The following is a 22,366-nucleotide window of genomic DNA, read 5'->3' as shown; positions in this document are numbered from 1 at the left end:
TTGCATGAAGAATAGTAGTTGGAGTTAGACGCATGGAACATTCCATACTGGAAGTCGTTAGTGAATCTTCCGAGATCCACAGTGTCCAGAATACCAAATCTCAGTCATTGCTTCTTACCACGGACACTGCAGTCGTCGACAGACTTCGCTCAGCAACCGAGAGCAGTGAAGTTTGAACACAGTTGTCAGTGCTAGTAGACAATCAACACTGCGTGAAATAAGAGCAGAAATCAATGTGTGGCATACGTCAAATACACTCCTGGAAATTGAAATAAGAACACCGTGAATTCATTGTCCCAGGAAGGGGAAACTTTATTGACACATTCCTGGGGTCAGATACATCACATGATCACACTGACAGAACCACAGGCACATAGACACAGGCAACAGAGCATGCACAATGTCGGCACTAGTACAGTGTATATCCATCTTTCGCAGCAATGCAGGCTGCTATTCTCCCATGGAGACGATCGTAGAGGTGCTGGATGTAGTCCTGTGGAACGGCTTGCCATGCCATTTCCACCTGGCGCCTCAGTTGGACGAGCGTTCGTGCTGGACGTGCAGACTGCGTGAGACGACGCTTCATCCAGTCCCAAACATGCTCAATGGGGGACAGATCCGGAGATCTTGCTGGCCAGGGTAGTTGACTTACACCTTCTAGAGCACGTTGGGTGGCACGGGATACATGCGGACGTGCATTGTCCTGTTGGAACAGCAAGTTCCCTTGCCGGTCTAGGAATGGTAGAACGATGGGTTCGATGACGGTTTGGATGTACCGTGCACTATTCAGTGTCCCCTCGACGATCACCAGTGGTGTACGGCCAGTGTAGGAGATCGCTCCCCACACCATGATGCCGGGTGTTGGCCCTGTGTGCCTCGGTCGTATGCAGTCCTGATTGTGGCGCTCACCTGCACGGCGCCAAACACGCATACGACCATCATTGGCACCAAGGCAGAAGCGACTCTCATCGCTGAAGACGACACGTCTCCATTCGTCCCTCCATTCACGCCTGTCGCGACACCACTGGAGGCGGGCTGCACGATGTTGGGGCGTGAGCGGAAGACGGCCTATCGGTGTGCGGGACCGTAGCCCAGCTTCATGGAGACGGTTGCGAATGGTCCTCGCCGATACCCCAGGAGCAACAGTGTCCCTAATTTGCTGGGAAGTGGCGGTGCGGTCCCCTACGGCACTGCGTAGGATCCTACGGTCTTGGCGTGCATCCGTGCGTCGCTGCGGTCCGGTCCCAGGTCGACGGGCACGTGCACCTTCCGCCGACCACTGGCGACAACATCGATGTACTGTGGAGACCTCACGCCCCACGTGTTGAGCAATTCGGCGGTACGTCCACCCGGCCTCCCGCATGCCCACTATACGCCCTCGTTCAAAGTCCGTCAATTGCACATACGGTTCACGTCCACGCTGTCGCGGCATGCTACCAGTGTTAAAGACTGCGATGGAGCTCCGTATGCCACGGCAAACTGGCTGACACTGACGGCGGCGGTGCACAAATGCTGCGCAGCTAGCGCCATTCGACGGCCAACACCGCGGTTCCTGGTGGGTCCGCTGTGCCGTGCGTGTGATCATTGTTTGTACAGCCCTCTCGCAGTGTCCGGAGCAAGTATGGTGGGTCTGACACACCGGTGTCAATGTGTTCTTTTTTCCATTTCCAGGAGTGTATATCCTTTGGGACAGTGCGGTGAAATTTGACGTTAATGGGCTACGCAGAAGACGGCCGACGCGGGTGTCTATGCTAATAGAACGATATCGTCTGCAGCGCTTCTCCTGAGCTGGTGGCCGTATCGGTTGGACCCTACATGGAGTGGAAAACCGTGACCTGGTCAGATGAGTCCCGATTTCAGTTGGTAAGAGCTGATGGCAGGGTTCGAGTGTGGCGTAGACCACACGAAGCCATGGATCGAGGTTGTCCTGTGCGGCTAGTCTCGGCGGAGGTTCGAGTCCTCCCTCGGGCATGGGTGTGTGTGTTTGTCCTTTAGGATAATTTAAGTTAAGTAGTGTGTAAGCTTAGGGACTGATGACCTTAGCAGTTAAGTCCCATAAGATTTCTCACACATTTGAACATTTTTGAACATCGACGTTGTCAACAAGGCACTGTGCAAGCTAGTGGTGGCTACATAATGGTGCTGGCTGTGTTTGTACTGGGTTCTCTGATCCAACTAAACCGATAATTCACTGGAAACGATGTGCTCAGCCACTTGGGGATCATTTGTAGCCATTCAACGACTGAATTTTTGTGGATGACAATGGGCCATTTCACTGGGCCGCAATTGAAGAACATTATGGACAATTCGAGCCAATGATTTGGCCACCTAGGTCGTCCGAGAAGAATCCCATCGAACATTTACGGGACATAATCGAGAGGTCAGTTTGCGCACAAAGTCCTGCGTTCCTGCACCGGCAACACTTTCACAATTATGAATTGCAATAGAGGCAGCATGGATCAATATTTCTGCAGGGGACTTCCAACGACTTGTTGAGTCAATGCGACTTCGAATTGCTTCACTACACGGGGCAGAAGGAAGTCCGACACGATATTAGGAGGTTTTCCAACACATTTGTCATGTGTTTATTGCACCGTGAAATAACTTCTGGCGTTACTCTGCAAAAATGTGAATTGCATAAAACTCTGGTAAAATGAAATGAAAACCCCACTATAGCAAGGTATTGGTGAGCTATACGGAAATGAAAACTTGTTGGTATCGAAAACTCCAGCGTAGTACAATATTGGCAAGCAATAGCAACCTTTTTATTTAAGATTGTTTCAGGTGCTCAACCATGATTCAGTCTGCAGCTCGTGGTATCGCGGTAGCATTCTCGCTTCATGAGTACGGGGTCCCGGATTCGATTCCCGGCGGGGTCAGGGATTTTCACCTGCCTCGTGATGACTGGGTGTTGTTGTGTCGTCATCTTCATCATCATTCATCTCCATTACGATCGGAGGAAGGCAACGGCAAACCACCTCCACTAGGACCTTGCCTAGTACGGCGGTGCGGGTCACCCGCATCGCTCTGTCAAGGAGTATGGGACTTCATCATCAGCCATGACTGGCGTGACAACCCATTAAGCCAACGTTCAGTTAATCATCTTCTGCAAAGAACATGCACCACTTAGCAATATCAGTTCGTGTCAGTCTATTGCTGCTCGACGGCGTCAACATAATGAGTGGATGTGAAGAGTTTCGAAGCACTGAATTTTAATTATTATTTCAGAAAGCATGACTAAGAACCCTAAGGTAGAGTGTCAGCTATGAAAAACATGAACTGATTAAATGAAAAACACACCAACAATATATATATGGAAATTTTACTTGAAATTATTTTGTTTAGGGAAAATACAGAGTGATTCAAGAAGATTTATTACGGACAGAACAGCTCCCCATGCAGCTTCAACACGATACCACAGTTCATCAAGAGTAGTGACTGGCGTATTGTGACGAGCCAGCTGCTCGGCCACCATTGAACTGTAGGGTTTCGCAGGGATCGAATGAAGGGTAGAGCCACGGGTCGTAACACATCTGAAATGTAACTGTTCAAAGTGCCGTCAATGCGAACAAGAGGTGACCGAGACGTGTAACCAATGGCATCCCATACCATCACGCCGGGTGATACGCCAGTATGGCGATGACGAATACACGCTTCCAATGTGCGTTCACCGCGATGTCGCCAAACACGGATGCGACCATCATGATGCTGTAAACAGAACCTGGAGTCATCCGAATAAATGACGTTTTGCCATTCGTGCACCCAGGTTCGTCGTTGAGTACACCATCGCAGGCGCTCCTGTCTGTGATGCAGCGTCAAGGGTAACCGCAGCCATGGTCTCCGAGCTGACAGTCCATGCTGCTGCAAACGCCGTCGAAATGTTCGTGCAGATGGTTGTCTTGCTAACGTCCCCATCTGTTGACTCAGGGAGCGAGACGTGACTGCACGATCCGTTACAGCCATGCGGATAAGATGCCTGTCATCTCGACTGCTAGTGATACGAGACCGTTGGGATCCAGCACGGCTTTCGGCATTGCCATCCTGAACCCACCGATTCCATATTCTGCTAACAGTCATTGTTTGAGCAACATGGTAACTCATCACAAGAGAAATCATTTAGTGTGTTGGAATTTGCGAGAAGTAAATTCATTGTTGAATTGCAAAGTGCATTTCTCCATCGAGTCAACAATGGACCTTTCTTTTTTGAGGTGGAAACTGTGACAGAGGAATGTTATACCTGTACATGCTGCAAATTTGGTTGTTTCCTGAACTTTACGAAGATTCCAATGATTTCATTTTTATGCATGGCAGCGGCCCGCCTCACTTTCACCTTAAGGTGCAGCGGTGTGTTGTCAATACCACCCCACAACGTTGGACTGGAAGATCACGACAGCGAGATCTTGTTCGTTGCTTTTGGCCTCCAGGTCACCTGATCTTACACTTTGCGAATTATTTCTGTGGGTGTAGAATAAAGGCAGAACCTTCCTCTATCCAGTGACATCCTCAATGTGTTTCTATTTCTCATAGTTTGCCTGTTATAAACAATTGATATTGGTTCTTTCTTTTTAAATCACCCTGTTTGGTGACCCCCCATAAACCTTATACCCTGTCGAGGTCCATACAGATAGTCATCTCGAAGAGAAACCACAACGGAGTGTTACCTGTGTAGAGGCCAGACGAACATGTCGTTCCTGAACATGTGGTTTCTGTAAAGGCTTGATGATTGGCTAATCTGGCCTTCTAACACTAGCCAACACGTCCTCGCTGGTACTGCGAAAGACCGAAAGAATCTCCGGCATTGGATCTCCAGGCAGAGACTACTCAGGAGTATGTTGTCATCAGGAGAAACAAAATTGGCGTTCTTCATGGCAGAGCGTGGAATGTTAGATTCCTTAATTGGTAAGGTAGGATATAGAATTTAACAATGGAAATGGATAGGTTGAAGTTGGACATACTGAGAATTTGTGAAGTGCGGTGTTAGGAATAACGATACTTTAGATGAGCGTTTAGCAGAACCAGGCACTACTTGCAGGGGAATCAGCGACCGTTCAAATTACGGTCGTAGGACACCCAAAAGTCTCAACCAGCATTTTTTACAGGCCTACTTTCCTCAATTTAACAAGATCGTCGCCAGAAACTGTGGAATTTATAGTTAAAAGTAGTTGGCTGATTTCATTGGCTTGGCCAGCGCAGAGTTGTCAGCACAAAAGCAAGTACCGGTAATGACGGAGCAGGTCTAATGATGAATAAGGAAATAGAAATGCGGGTAAGTTATTTTGAACAGCATAGTGAATGCATTATTGTAGCCAAGATGGGTACACGGCCAGCTTCCCCCACGGTCTACTAGCTGCGCAGATGATGAACACATTGAAAGAATGTACAATTGAACAGAATTTTTCAGATGATTAAGGGAAACAAAAATTAGTAGTGATGGGAGACCGGATTTAAATTGTAGGAAAAGGAAAAAAAGAGGTGAATGTGGACTGTGGTAAAGGAATTCAAGGGAAAACGTATGGTGCGATCACGCACAGAGCATAATTCAACCGACGCTTATACGTAGAAAGAACTCTGAATACGTGTAAGACAGCAGCAGGTACTGGAAGGTATCTGACAGATTATATAATGGCAAGAAGGAGATTTCGAAAGAAAATTTTAAACTGCAAAAAATTTCCAGGAGCAGATGTGTACTTTCACCATAATTCATGTGGCTTTAATGCGCATCATCCCCTTTGGGGTTCTCCCAGGACCTGTCAGAAGGGTACCCTCATGGTTGACCTTCTTAACCAACTTAACCTCTTCTGCCTTAACACTGGAGCACTCACTTCCCTTTCCGACTTCTCGCACACATATTCCCATTTGGACCTATCCTTCTGCACTGCCCAGCTTGCCTATCGTCTTGAGTGGTCCCTTCTTTCTGACACCTACTCGAGCGACCATTTCCTGTGTGATATCCGTTTGCTGACGCCTACCCCATCCGCGTGGACGCCCAAATAGCAGCTTACTAAGGCTGACTGGCAGTTTTGCTCCTCCCTGGCGACCTTCGAAGAACAAGATTCCCCCAGTTGTGATGACCAGGTGGACTATCTCACAAACGTTATCCTTACTGCTGAAGAGCGTTCCATTCCTCGCACTTCCTCTTTACCACGTCGTGTCCCATTCCCTTGGTGGACTGAGGCATGCCGCGACGCAATTCGCGAACGGAGACGTACTCTTCGCGTTTTTAAACCTTCTTCCTACGATGGCAAACTGCGTTCATTATAAACAGATGCGTGCAAAGTGTCGTCGTGTTGTTCTGGATAGCAAAAGAGCTAGATGGATTTCGTGCACTAGTTCTTTTAACGGTTCCACTCCTTCCTCTGTGGTGTGGGTCAACTTCCGACGACTCTCTGGGACCAAGATCCATTCCCCAATTTCCGGCCTAACAGTAGCAGACGATGTCATCGTGGACCCTATTGCTATCTCCAATAACTTGGGCAGACATTCTGCGGAAGTTTCGAGGTCTTCCCATTATCACCCTGCCATCCTCCACCGGAAACGAGCGGAGGAGGCTCGGGCCATTCCCTTTTCGTCTCCGAATCGTGAGTGTTACAATGCAGCCTTTACTATGAGGGGGCTAGATCATGCACTCAGTTCATCCCGATGCTCCGCCTCAGGGCCAGTCGCCATCCACATTCAGATATTGCAGCACCTTTCTCTTTTGGGCAAGCACTTTCTGCTTAACACGTACTACCGCATCTGGGCAGAGGGCATATTTCCCGGACGCTGGCAAGAAGCCACCGTCATATCTATACCTAAGCCCGGTAAGGACAGAAACCCTCCTTCTAGCTACCGCCACATCCCTGTTACCAACTATGTTTGCAAGGTGATGGAACGAATGATTCATGCACAGCTGGTAAGGTGGCTCGAGTCTCGCAGTTTACTGACGAATGCACAGTGTATTTCGAGCGCGGAGTTCTGCAGTTGACCATCTCGTTACTTTGTCCACTCATGTCATGATTGGATTTCTGCGGAAATCCCAGACTGTGGCCGTGTTTTTCGTTTTGGAGAAGGCCTTCGACACCTGCTGGAGAACTTGTATCCTCCGTACTCCTTACACATGGGGCTTCCGTGGTCGTCTGCCCTGTTTCCTTCAGGCATTTTTAAAAGACCGAATTTTCAAGGTGCGTGTGGGTTCTGCCTTGTCGGACACCTTTATCCAGGAAAACTGTGTGCCTGAGCGTTTGTGATCTCCCCTTCTCTCTTTGCTCCGTTTCTTTCGCTGATCTTTTCTCTTCTTTCTTCCTTCTTCGTACTGCGGCTATATATCAGGGTTTTCAGTGCAGAAATGTAGTGAGAAGGGGGCACAAGTGTGTGGTGGTTCAAGATATCGTAGTACTGTGAGGGAGCGTCACTCGTGCCTCTGGTTTGAGAAGACTGATGACTGATGTACGAACATTTCTCAAAAGAACAACAGGTATGTGCTCTCTTTTCTTTTAAAACTATAAATAGTAGCGTAGCTAGTACTATCTATCGTTCTACTAAACTGAATGAGCGCGACACCACTGATGAAGTTTCAACTTTGAAAGAAGTTTATTAATACCAATTAACTGAAATACAATAAACTCATCCAATCCAGAAGTCACTCACAGTTAGAGTAATTAGTTTCTGATGTGTTTGTGGTGGTCACTGATACACGATGGTTTCAGTAATTCTATCACTGTCCGTTTATGAGTTGCTAAGCAACGTATCAACAAGCTGACTATACAATGGTTAATATTTGTCGTATCCCGACAGTAAATCGCTTCTCGCTTGCTTTAAGCATCAAAACGATTACTATGCCGCTCATATAAGTCTTTGATAGTTATGATCAAGGTAATATCCGTAAATTGCGGTTACTGTTACTGAATAAATCACGTAAAGATAACGCCCGATATCCAGCCGCGTATCTTAAGCTCCGCGCCGATATTTAAGAACTTGCGCGCGATTTGTTTGCACCAAAGTCGGGCCGTGGTTCCCTAGAATAATTTTTAAATCAACTCCGGGTTGTAAATTAACAATTCTATGCCCATTCATAAAAGTTACAGCAGATCCGCACTCTACGACTACTTGATCGCGCACTCGAGCAAAACGGAAGTTTTTGTTCTTACAAAGAGAAAATATATCATGCATAATGTTACATTTTATGTTGCAACATGCGAAACATATTTATATCTATCCAATTGAAACTGATTACCTATTAAATGTTGTACATAATTAAATTCTTTACTCTGCAAATAATCAATAAAATTTAGAAATCAATTACATGCATAAAAAAATCTCAAGTTGATTTGACGTCATGGGTCACTACTTGTTTCGACTCCCCTACGCTCACGTGACGCAAAGTAGATCCGACTATATTGGACAGACTCATGTAATGCTACAGGTTCCGTCCTGTGCGTCGTCCTCTTTGCTGTCGCTATTAATCCTATAATGGCCTGTCTCCCACCGGGCATCTCTGGCTCCATTTTTGTCGACGATTTTGCCATCTATTGCAGTTCTCCACGGACCTGTCTCACTGAGCGGCGTCTTCAGCGAAGTCTTGATCGTCTTTACTCCTGGAGCATCGACAATGGCTTCCGCTTTTCCACTGACAATACTGTCTAAATGAATTTCTGGCGACGCAATTGGTTTCTCCTACCATATTTACATCTTGGGAATGTTGCCCTTCCGTTCGTTGATGGTTCAAATGGTTCAAATGTCTCTGAGCACTATGGGACTCAACTGCTGTGGTTATCAGTCCCCTAGAACTTAGAACTACTTAAACCTAACTAACCTAAGGACATCACACACATCCATGCCCGAGGCAGTATTCGAACCTGCGACCGTAGCAGTCCCACGGTTCCGGACTGCGCGCCTAGAACCGCGAGACCACCGCTGCCGGCCCGTTCGTTGAAACTAGACGAAATTCCTGCGGCTCATGCTCGATAGAAAACTCTCTTGGTCCTCCCATGTGTCTTACCTGGCAACCCGCTGTACCCCGTACCTCAATATCCTACGTTTCCTCAATGGTACTCCCTGGGGAGCCGATCGAACCAACCTCCTGCGTTTGTACTGATCCCTTGTCCTTTCGAAAGTCGACTCTGGGTGCTTTGTTTATGTGTCTGCACGGCCATTCCTCTTACGCTGTCCCAACACTATTCACCATCGTGGCATCCGTTTGGCCTCGGGCATCTTTTACACTAGCCTAGCTGAGAGTCAGTATGCTGAAGCTGCTAAACTACCACTGTCCTACGGCCGTGACTTTCTCCTCAGAAGGTACGCATGCCCTTTGTCTGCCATGCGTGGCCACCCTTCCTATGCCTCCTTCTTAGATGGGGCGCGTGCCTCTTCTCTGTTACCTCCTGGAGTCCACTTTCGGCACTTGCTACGGCGGCTTAACTTCACACTATCTGCAGCTTTCCTGTGGGTGTGAACCCTTCACAACTTTGGCTTCTTGAAGCGGCCCATGTTAACATTGGCCTTCATTCGCGTCCTAAGGACACTACTCCAGCCTCGGTCTATCTCGCCTTCAGTTTCACGACCTTCGCATAGAACTTCGTGATAGTACCTTTGTATACACTGATGGCTCTTGGACTGATCATGGGGTCGGGTGTGCCTTCGTCATTGGCACCCGTGTCTTTCGATGTCGGCTTCCGGCACACTGCTCAGAATTTATAGCCGAGCTCTTCGCCCTGTATCAGGCCACGGAGTACATCCGGCGATACAGCCTTTTCAATTGTGTCCTCTGCTGACTCAGGGCCCTTCAAAGTCTATGTGCGCTGTACACCGCCCATCCCTTAGTGCAACGGGTCCACGAAAACTGTTACTTGCTCTCTCTTAGTGGAGCCAGTGAGATGTTTCTGTGGGTTCCTGGTCATGTCGGTCTACCTGGAAACGAGGCTGCTGCCGCTGCTGCCAAGGCTGCAGTCCTCGTTCCTCAGCCCGAATTCCCTCTGATGATCTCTGTGTTGCCGTCTGTCAGGACGTGGTGTCCCTTTGGCATCGCCAATGGTCCTCCCTTCACGGGAATAAGCTTCGGCTTCTCCCAAAGGCTTGGACGGTCTTTTCTCGGCCCTCCCACAGGGAGGAGGTCATTTTAACTAGGCTGCGTATTGGGCACTGCCATTTAAGCCATCGTCATTTGATAAGTGGCGCTATCAGACCACTTTGTACACATTCCGCCCAAGTTTTAATTGTCCGCCACTTCCTGACGGAATGCCCATTTGTTAACCGTTTACGTTCCCACTTGGGTTTGCCGTCTGAGTTACCAGCCGTTTTAACAAATGACGCGCTGACTGTCGACAGCGTTTTACTTTTTATCCGCCAAAGCAATATGGCGATGGCCAATTAATTTTTAATTTTGGATCTTAGTTTCAGTATGGTGTCTTTTTTAGCTCTTTTCCCACGTGCCTGTTTTTAGCTGTCTTCTATTATGTCAATTGGGTCTGACGTATAGTCGTTATTTAACTCCTTTCTGTCTTCGTTTTCTATGGTTTTGACTTGGACGCCTATGACTACAGTTGTTTTTTGCTCCCTAAAGCAAAACCGAAACAAACAAAACCATAATTCATTGTTTGTGAACTGTAGATTAAAACAGAACAAACTCTTGAAAGATAGGATCTGGATGAACTGAAAGAAACGGAGGTTGCTGAGATTTTTAAAGTTGGCAGTAGGCAACGACTGACTGCAACGGTGGAAAGATATACTGTAGAAGACGAATAGATAACTTTGAGAGATAAAACAGTGAAGACAGCAGAAAATGAGAAATCACTGAATAACACACGTGATATCAAATTTGATTGAGGAGGGGAGAAAATATAAAATGCATCAAATGAAGTAGGTCTAACGGAATAAAGACGTCCAGAATATTAGAGTGACAGAAAGTGAAAAACACCTTTTTAAGAATGGCTAGAGCAAATACCCTCAGGCTTCAGGAAGAATGCAGTAATACCAGTTCCAAAAGACAGCAGGTGGCGGCAGCTGTGAATAATAGCGAATTATCAATTAAATAATACGTAGGTGAAAATACTGACACGAATTATTTACAGAAGAATGGAAAAACTGGTAGAGGTCCACCTCGGGAAATATCAGTTATGGTCCTGGAGAAATGTAGGAACACGCGAGGCAATATTGACACTACATCCTATCTTAAAGGATAGGTTAAAAAGAAACCTTCGTTTTCATACAGCATTTGTAGATTCAGCTTTTGACAGTGTTGGCTGGATTACAGTCTTCGAAATTGAGAAGGTAGCAGAAATTAAATAGAGAACGAGAAAGTAATTCACATCTTGTATAAAAACTAGACTGTAGTAATAAGAATCGAAGGACATGAAAGTTGTAGCTGAATAGGATATGAGACATAGTTGCACCCTTTCTGCAATATCATTCAGTTTGCACCATGACCAAGCTCTGAAGGAAGCCAAGTAGAAATTGAGAAAGGGGATTAAAATTCAGGGAGAAAAAATTAAAACTTCAAGATTTGCTGATGACACAGTAATTCTGTCAGAGACAGCGTAGCGTTTTCACTGTTTTGAAAAGAAGTTTTTAGATAAACGTCAGTAATGTAAAATAATGGTCTGGAATCTAGTCGAATTAATTCAGAAGATGCTGAGAGTAGTAGGTGGGTTGTGCTATCTGGGTAGCAAAATAACTGATGATCGCAGAACTTGAGAGGATATTAAATACAGGCTTTCAAGTCAAGAAAAGCATTTCTGGAAAAGAGAAATTTGTGTCATCGAAAATAAATTTGAAATTTTGGAAGTCTTTTCTGAAAGTAATTGTCATGATTTTTTTCTTTCGAAGAAGTGAAACCTAGGCGACAAACAGCTCATACAAGGAGACAATAGAAGTTGTTGAAGCGTGAATGCTGGAGATTGGGAGATCGCGTATCTAACGAGGCGGTAGTGAATGTAATTGGGGAACTAAGAAATGTGTGGCACAACCTGACTAAAAGAAGGGATTGCTTGATAAAACATATCCTGGGGCATCAAGGAATCGGCAATGTGGTAATAGTGGGAAATACTGAAGGCAAAAATTTTGAGGGAGACAAAGCCTCGGTTATAGTAATCCCATTCAAACAGATGTACGAGGGCTATTTTTTTAAGCTCCGAGTGATCACGGAATTAAGATCACGGTGAAAATCTAACGAAGCTTTGACAAATATGTTGCGCATTGTCCCTAATTTGCCTGTCGATCGTGTCACGCCGTACTTTTCTGTTCTGAGTGCACAGTGAGAACTTAAAAATACCTAAAACAACAGTGACTCCTGCCAAATGTGAGGTAGCTGCTAAGGGGTTTCACCTGATTTGATGCAACCCTCATGAAGTAACTGCCATGCATTTCCTTCTTCATGGAAACGCTCGGCTGACAAAGACGCTCCTACAGAGTTTTCCATGGGAAGCGTTTAGTCACCGTCTATGTAGCTTGGTCTTGGCTCCCTGCGGTTTTCATCTCTTTGCTCACATGAACTACTGGCAATGAGGAGAGCATTTTGGCCCAGACAACGAGCTGCACACCAGCGTAGAGAATTGGCGGAAATCACAGGGTCTGCCTTCTTCGACAAGGCAGTTGGAATCTTGGCTCCAGACTAGGAAAAATGTCTAAGTCGGAGAGGCGACTGTGTAGAGAAGAAGCTGGAACGTGTAACTATATGTTGCACACATTTTTTATTTTTATTTTCGCTGTGGTTCCCTTTTTACGCGACCAATAGAAGTTTGGATTAGCGCTTGGAGAACTGCATCAAATTAATCTCCGAACTGTAAATCATAATAATAGTAAGTGAAACAAAATTATATTAATTTATGAAAGCTTTCTGTTATACACTGAGATAACAAAAGTCATGGGATACGGATATGCACGTATGCAGACGGTCGTAGTATCGCGCACTCAGGGAAGTGCATTAGCAGAGCTGTCACTTGCGCTGAGATGATTCCTGTGAAAAGGCTTCCGACGAGACTGCGGCGTGCACGGCGGGAATTAACAGCCCCTCCTACACCTTTGACCTTAGACGACTGGAAAACTGTGGCCTGCTCAGATGATGCCTGATTTCAGTTGGTAAGAGGTGGTGGTAGGGTTCAAGTATGGCTCAGACCCCACGAAGCCATGGTCCCGAATATCAGAAAGGCACTGTGCAAAATGGTGATGGATCGATAATGGTGTAGGCAGTGTGTACATGGAATTTACCGGGTCCTTTGTTCAAACTGGTCAGACCATTGACTGGAAATTGTCATGTTCTACTACTAGGAGACCATTTACAGCCATTTATAGACATCATGTTCCCAAACAACGATGGAATCTTTACGGACGAAAGCGCGCTATGTCACTGGGCCACAGCTGATCGCGATTGGATTGAAGAACATTCTGGACAGTTGGAGTGAATGATTTGGCCATCCAGGTCGCCTGACTTCAATCCCATCGAACATTTATAGGACGTAATCGAGAGGTAAACTCCTGTACCAGCAACACACATATTAGCAGGTATCTCATGAATTTTTTTGCCTCATTTACATGAATACTCTGCAAATGACATTTAAGTGCCTGGCAGAGGGCTCATCGAATCACCTTTACAATTCTGTATTATTTCAATCTCTTATAGCGCGGGGAAATAACGAACACCTATATCTTTTGTTCTAGCTCTGATTGCCCTTATTTTATCGTGGTGATCGTTTCTTCCTATGTAGGTCAGTATCAACAAAATATTTTCACATTCGGAGGAGAATGTTGGTGATTGGAATTTCGTGAAAAGATTCCATCACAACGAAACACGCCTTTCTTTTAATGATGTTCAACCCAAATCCTGTGTCATTTCAGTGACACTCTTTCACATATTTCGCAATGGTACAAAACGTGCTGCCCTTCTTTGAACATTTTCGATGTACTCCGTCAGTCCTATCTAAATCTACATCTACATACATACTCCGCAATCCACCATACGGTGCGTGGCGGAGGGTCAGTCTTTTAAATGTTCAATTTTTTTACGAAGTTTTATTCGACCTGACCTCAGATGTTGGCTGCCTCAAACAGATCTTCTTAATTGTCACAATTTACGACTATGCAATGACTGTTGTCGGCAATGGCGTTGTTTATTATAAACAGAACTGCTTGTAGTGCTGTGTTCGGTTGAGGCACACCCATGGGCACCCACATAAATTTTGGCAGGGAGGGCAAGGCTCCAAAAATTCCAATTTTGATATAAATGTGTTTGTCAGTTTAGAGACATGTCATGCCACAAGCACTAAATTTTATAGGTGACGCAAGAAACTTTACACATTGCGGAGAATTAATACGAGGTGCGTGAGGAAAGTAATAAGACTGACAGCACAGCGAGCGACCTGGCAACGCTGTGTTGTTCTGCTTGTGTGGTACAAGTTTCAGCTCGGTGCATCCATTACCTGATTTTTGAGAGCGCCATCGGTGAAGTAGTGTTTTAGTTAGGACAATGGAACAGCGGAATTTAGAGCAATGTTATCAAATAAAATTTTGTGTTAAACTAGGGAATCCGCGAAGGTGACCTTCGAAAAATTCAATCAGGCCTATGGGGAACATTCCTTATCAAGAGCACAAGTTTTTCTGCCGGCACAAATCACTTTCCGAAGGCCGAAAACACGTTGAAGAAGAACCTTGCGCAGGGAGACCTACAACATCAAAAACCTACAAAAACGTCGAACTCGTGTTAGCTCTTGTGAGACGTAGCCGACGTTTAACAATAAGTGTGATGGGTGACTGTTAAACATAAAAACTTTTACCGTACTTCAAATTTTGATCGAAGATTTGCATATTCGAAACCTTTGTGCCAAAATAGTGCCGAAAAAATTCCCAGCTGAGTAGAACCCCAATCGAAGAAACGTGTGCATTGATCTTCTTGATCATTCGTGATCACCAGTGACCATGAATGGTTCCGTCGTGTGAACACAGGTGATGAATCCCGGATTCTTGAGTACGAATCTGAGACAAAGCGACAGAATGAAGAGTGTCGTACTGAGACGTCTGCCTCGACCGAAAAAAGCTCGAGGCAGCAAATCGAGGATCAAAACAATCCTGATTTATTTTTTTGACAGTAGTGTTATCGTGAAATGAGAATTTGTTCCTCCACAACAAACTGTCAACCAGGTGCTTTGCAAAGATGTTGAAAGGCTCAGGAAAAAGGTGAATCGAGTAAGACCAGACATTGTAGACAAGTGGATGCTGCATCATGCATGCCCCACGTCACACGGCCACTTCTCACAGATTTTGTGACGTCAGAAGACGTCCCTGTTGTTCCAAAGACCCCTATTCGCCTGATCTGATTCGTTGTGGCTCTTTCCTTTTCCCGACATTGAAAAAGCCTTAAAAGCCGGTGTATAACTGCCAAAGGGAACTACTTTGAAGGGGACAATATTGTTTGAAAAAAATAAAAGCTATTTTAGATAAAAAGATCAGTCTTATTAATTTTCTCACACAGCTCGTAGTCATGCCCTAAATATATGGATAACAACTCTGTGCTTCATGTTCCATTGGGCGGTGAAAGGGGGGAGGGGGGGAGGAGAGATGGCGAATACCGTCTCGCGGGCCCCTATGGACACATTTCAGTGCGAAACTGCGGATTTTTTAAAATTTACGGGATTATTGGTTGGGTAAATACCTGGCGATAGGTTCACGGACAGTGGCACCTTTCCATTGCCTGGTTTGAGAGTTGTGTCTTTAGTATTTTAGCTGAATAATGACGCTCTCGTAAGTGCATGCGGGATGTTAGCGTCGTATGCGTTCTGTTAGTGAAGAGAGAGAACGGACAGGATGAATCCCAGCGCCGGTCAAACAACAACAGGACCGCCGACGGATTGATCAAATGGTTCAAATGGCTCTAAGCACTATGGGACTTAACTTCTGAGGTCATCAGTCACCTAGAACTTAGAACTACTTAAACCTAACCAACCTAAGGACATCACACACATCCATTCCCGAGGCAGGATTCGAACCTGCGACCGTAGCAACTGCGTGGTTCCGGACTGAAGCGCCTAGAACAGTTCGTCCACTGCATGGATTGATCACCGGCGACGGTGTGACGTGGTTTTCTTTCGTGACACATTGCAGAGGACCCTCATTCAGTGTCCCTACAGAGCGACCAAAGCTGATGATACAATGACAGCAGATAGGGTTTTAACCTTCCTACAGGAAATTCGATATCACCACTTTATGTAAAGGTCTCACTTTCGTAGTTACAGTGTGTAGCTGGGGAAGCGACAACTCTTGCCACACGTTTTGTCCCAGAGACCTTACAACCCAGCTCCTTCCCCTCCCTGACCAGAGATAAACTCTCAGTCTTACATTGCCTTACTTGAAACACACAATGCGTCATAAAAGTAATGAGACAGCTAGCGTTATGTCCCAACTAAGAACTTTATTTCAGTTTCGCAGTTACATGGATTCAGTATAATCACCTTGCAGTTCCACATACCGCTTATATAGATCATACAGTTTGATGAAAGAATGCTGGAAGTTCTGATTCTGTACCTCCTTCAGTCTGTTGGCCACAGAACGATGGATGTCCTCAGTGCCATTGAAACGCTCCCCTTTTTGAGTATATTTGACTTTCGGAAACATAAAAAGTCTGCAGGTGCCAAATCAGACGAATAGGGTGGACATTCAAGAACACCTGTTTTGATGCTAGAAATTGTTTGACGGATAATGCACAGTGAGTCGGTGCATTATCATGCAGAGGAACCTAACTCCTGACTCATTGCTTACGACTACAGAGACGATGGCTCATTCCTAAGTAGTACCGTCCGGTCACTAATCCATTCTCAGGGAGAAATTCAGATGGATCATTCCAGAAACATCGGAAAAACAGTCACCATTATCTTGGTGCATGGTTTCTGCAACCGGAGTTTCTTCTGTCTAGGTGACGATGTTCCATGCTATTCCATACTCAGACGTTTTGTCTCTGGGTCGAAATGATAACACCAGCTTTCATCTCCAGTTACATTTCGTTCCAAAAGATTAGGATCCTCATAAAATGAATGAAACATGCATTTCGATGCTCTCTCTGCTCTTCTCTCAATGAATATGGCACAAACTGGTTACAAATTTTTCTCTTGTGCAAACAGTCCTCTACAAAGAATCCAGTCGTTTCCTTATCGACATCAAGATTCTTTGCAAGCATTCTGTTGATAATTCGTTTAATCACCGGTAGCAATTCGCCTGGCATTTTTTCCATTTCTTCCATTCTCAGATTCTGACAATAAGCGTAACACTTGAGCACAACTAAGACAATCATCGCCGTAGACACGTTTCATGTCTTTGTAAACTTCTGAATCCAGTTTTCATTATTTACAGTAAAATTTTATCACAGGTATTTGATCCATGATGCTAAGTTTGACCGCCACTACTTGCAAAACATTACTTTCACAGCAGCTATGCATGCACTGGCTGAGGCATCGACACGATTGAAGCGTCTATGTGCTCAGCACAATCTAGCGAGTGAAATAGTAACAACATCGGGCGCGTTCCTTGAGAATTTTCCTGGAAAAAAGCCAGGCGCATTATCTATATGGCAGGCTGTGTATCTGTATGCTTTATTTTTTTCCTTATCGCACCGAGAACATCGAATGACTTTTTTCTTTGTTATGGTACCCCCTACAACTGTCGATGCAGATGGATACCAGCGATTCATGCGGTATATCTTCCGACGTGACGCAATACTGACCCTACGACTTATCTTAGAAGAAAGATTAAGGAAAGGCAAACATACGTTTCTAGCACTTGTAGACTTAGAGAAAAGCTTTTGACAATGTTGACTGGAATACTCTCTTTCAAATTCTGAAGGTGGCAGAGTAAAATACAGGGAGCGAAAGGCTATTTACAATTTGTACAGAAGGCAGATGGCAGTTATAAGAGTCGAGGGACATGAAAGGGAAGCAGTGGTTGGGAAGGGAATGAGACAGGGTTGTAGCCTCTCCCCGATGCAATTCAATCTGTATATTGAGCAAGCAGTAAAGGAAACAAAAGAAAAATTCGGAGTAGGTATTAAAATCCATGGAGAAGAAATAAAAACTTTGAGGTTCGCCGATGACATTGTAATTCTGTCAGAGACAGCAAAGGACTTGGAAGAGCAGTTGAACGGAATGGACAGTGTCTTGAAAGATGAATATCAACAAAAACAAAACGAGGATAATGGAATGTAGTCGAATTAAGTCGGGTGATGCTGTGGGAATTAGATTAGGAAATGAGACACTTAAAGTAGTAAGGGAGTTTTGCTATTTGGGGAGCAAAATAGCTGATGATGGTCGAAGTAGAAAGGGTATAAAATGGAGACTGGCAATGGTAGAGGGAGACCAGGAGATGAATACCCTAAACAGATTCAGAAAGATGTAGATAGCAGTAGGTACTGGGAGACGAAAAATCTTGCACAGGATAGAGTAGCATGGAGAGCTGCATCAAACCAGTCTCAGGACTGAAGACCACAACAACAACAACATAATTACGTTTATCCATCCACATACATCATGGGATCAAAATATGAGAGAGGAGGTGTGACGCCAACAGAAGAAAAAATATACACGGAAGTATTCTTGAATACAGAGGTTAATCAGCTAGACGAAACATTGAAAGGACGCTCTCGGCGTAAAATGAATTATTAAACATGTAGAAATTAATCTGTTTGTTAAATGAAGCGTAAACCTGTGACGTTTCAACACATTACGACTCTCTTCAACTGTCGGCGTCTCCATCAGTCAACAGAAGAGATCGGCCTGTACGCTTTTGTGCTGTACGTGTCCCTTCACGTTTCCACTTCAATATCACATCGGAAACAGTGAACCTAGGGATGCTTAGGAGTGTGGACACCTCGCGTACAGGTGTATGACACAAATGACACCCAATCACCTGACCATATGTTAGCAGAAGAACCAACACGTGTTACGAGTGGAGGCCGAAATGCACGCGTTTTAGCTCATGCAGGCTGGCGTGAGGAGGAAAAAACTATACTGACGTGAGGTCTGGAACATGACAAGGAATGAGAATTCAGAAAGCGGACGTAATTATTTTGATACTTAACTTTAATCCATTAATGATGAACGTCGCTCTTGACGGTACATGATTCACAATATTATCTGTTCAGAATACATTCTTGAAGTAATTATAGTAACTGAATATGGCGCTTTGCTAGGTCGTAGCAAATGACGTAGCTGAAGGCTATGCTAAACTGTCGTCTCTGTAAATGAGAGCGTATGTAGACAGTGAACCTTCGGTTGCAAAGTCGGCTGTACAAATGGGGCGAGTGCTAGGGAGTCTCTCTAAACTAGACCTGCCGTGTGGCGGCGCTCGGTCTGCAATCACTGAAAGTGGCGACACGCGGGTCCGATGTATACTAACGGACCGCGGCCGATTTAAAGGCTACCACCTAGCAAGTGTGGTGTCTGGCGGTGACACCAGAGTCCCATTCTGCTCTCTCACGATGTCTAATGACTACTGAGGTCTCTGATACGGAGTACCTGGCAGTAGGTGGCAGCACAATGCTCCTAACATGACAAACGTATGTTTTTGGGGGTGTCCGGATACTTTTGATCACATTGTGTACGTCGTTTCAGGAGTTTTCAAACATAAATAAGAATCGCCCTCTATACGCTGTCAAGGAAGTACACTGGTAGTAACAGAAAATGTAGGTGTCAGACAGATACCCTAACACACACACACACAGAACCATACGGGCGCTATCAAGAAAGTACACGACCACCATCAGCACACTGACGGCGAGGAGCGGTGGACGTGAATGCAGAGTACCTTCACAGGCAGTGCGCCGTTCTTCTGGAACAACGTAAACCCAGTGTCCCTCCGCCGACGCCGTCGCCGCTGCAGGCTTTCAACGCTGCGCCCGGCACAGCGGCGACGGCGACGGCGACGACGAGCATAAATCCCGCGCAGCGAGAAACTTTAGAGCACCGGTTACTCCTTTTTATTGCCGCAAAAACATATAATTTGCATTTAGAGAATTGAATTTAATGTGGCCGAGGACGGCGCGGAGGGGCGGGTGCCCGCTGCATTATTCATGATCGGTCCTTCGGCGATGGGCGGGAGGCGGAGGACCCCGCCGTGGCATTTCGCGGCGGCGCAGTGTTTAGTGGTGTGGGTGGGAGCGGCGCGGCGCGGCGCGGCTACCTGCCCGGACCGGGCCCCGCCCGCCGCGCGCCGTCTGCTGTGTACAGCCAGAGTGCACACATAAAACACCGCGGCGCAAAGCAGCCGTGATTAAGGCAGAGTGTTAATTAAGAGATGCGCCGCTGACACAGCGCCCCCTGCAAACACGCGCACACCCACACGCACGGATACGCGCGCGCTACGGGGTGCGTGTATGCGGCCCGACGGTGGACGCCTAAGTTTATTACGGGGCCGTCGCACTCTCGGCCGATAACGAACTCGAGTCAATCGATGCTGAAGTCCATGACCGCTATCGACTATACGGGGGTAGCGCTAGGGCCGTGAATAGCGGGGCGTGTATCGCTTCTATTAACATCTTCGTGGTCGAAGGTGCGTTGAACAAAGGCTGCGGCGCGGCCCGTGCTTGATATGACATTCTCCCGACAGCCACATCACCAGGGACTCAACACCGTGCATTTGAAATCACGTGGCACTGGCCGTTGAAGATCTTTTTAGCGTTCCGTAACTCAATCGGTGAAGTCGCAACCCTTATTAGGATAACTTTTTTCTCTGTCTGTCCGACGCCATTTCATCAGGAACGGGTATAGCTCTCAAGATGAATTTATGTCACATACAGGGTGAAAAGTATTTAAACCGATAAACTCTGGGAGGTTGTAGGGGACATCAAAACGAATATTTTTCGCTAATGTCATTTTTTCCTATGAGGAGTATTTTAACCGGTAGAGGAAGATTTCTCTGGTGGCAAACTAATTAAACCAACAAGAACTTTTCCATTCTTTTTATGACCAAGAGACAACACATTAACACAACCCAATTTCAATTACAGTAGATTTTCAAAAATGCCTCCATTGACAAGTAAACAAAGGTTACAGTGTCGGATCATGTTCTGTCTGACACGGGCAAAAACCCCAGGAGTATCCTGAATTGTTCCTGTTGCTGCTACTATCCGGGCAACCAGATCCTCTTCTGATGCAACAGGAGTTGCGTAAACAAGGTTGCGCATCCCTCGTCACACAAAAAAGTCCAGAGGGGACATATCTGGGGATCGAGCAGGCCATGGTACAGGACCACCTCTGCCAATCCACGTTTCTGGGAACCATCGGTCCAGGAATCGACGCACACGACGACTGAAATGTGCCGGCGCCCCGTCATGTTGGAACCACATGCGTTGTCTCGTAGGGAGCAGGACGTCTCCCAGCAATTCTGTCAATGCTCTGACGAGAAAAATGTAATAGTTCCTGCCATTTAATGGCTCAGGTAGCAGACACAGCCCAATTAAACAGTCCCCAACAACACTGACCCAAACATTAACGAAGAACCGCACTTGATGAGCGCCAGTAACTGTGACATGTGGGTTATCACACTCCAAACATGCAAATTGTGCATGTTGAAGACTCCATCACGCCCGAACGTTGCTTCATCGGTAAACATCACAGAGGATGGAAATGTATGATGCATTTCACACTGTTCAAGGTACCACTGCGAAAACTGTGCTCTGGGTGGATAATGAACTGGTTCCAGGTTGTGGACATGCTGTAAGTGAAATGGTCGTAACAATTGCTCTCGAAGGACTGTTCTTACATTCGTCTGATTCGTCCCCATGTTATGTGCAATTGCACGAGTGCTGATTGAAGGATCCTGCTCCACATGCTGCAAGACAGCTTCCTCAAATTGAATCTGCTAAATGACCCGGTCTCACGCAGACGTTGATACACAGCAACAAAGGTCGTATGATGCGAGATACGGTGATTAGGATATTGTTGTTGATAAACCCGCTGTGCAGCTCGTCCGTTGTGGTGCGCTACATACTACGCACCAACCATATCAGTGTACTCACTCCAGGTGTATCGCTCCATTAGTAAACAGAGACAATGCCACTACTACACTGGTGGACAGCAGTTGCCTACAACTGAAGAGCGTAATACGCCCTCTAATAACTGAAGATCGTAATACGGCCTCTAACAACTGAAGAGCGTAATACAGCCCCCACCGGTTTAAATAATCCTCACAGGAAAAAATGACATTAGGGAAAAATATTTGTTTTAATGTCCCCTACAACCTACCAGAGTTTGTCGGTTTAAATACTTTTCACCCTGTATAAGGTCTACAGTCGCTTTGCGGTGTGAAAAATTGAAGCTTCTAAGTTCAAATGGTTCAAATGGCTCTGAGCACTCTGGGACTTAACATCTGAGGTCATCAGTCCCCTAGACTTAGAATTACTGAAACGTGACTAACCTAA

Source organism: Schistocerca nitens, chromosome 6, assembly GCF_023898315.1.
Source record: "Schistocerca nitens isolate TAMUIC-IGC-003100 chromosome 6, iqSchNite1.1, whole genome shotgun sequence".
Classification (NCBI taxonomy): domain Eukaryota; kingdom Metazoa; phylum Arthropoda; class Insecta; order Orthoptera; family Acrididae; genus Schistocerca; species Schistocerca nitens.
Note: the sequence above shows the minus strand (reverse complement) of the source record.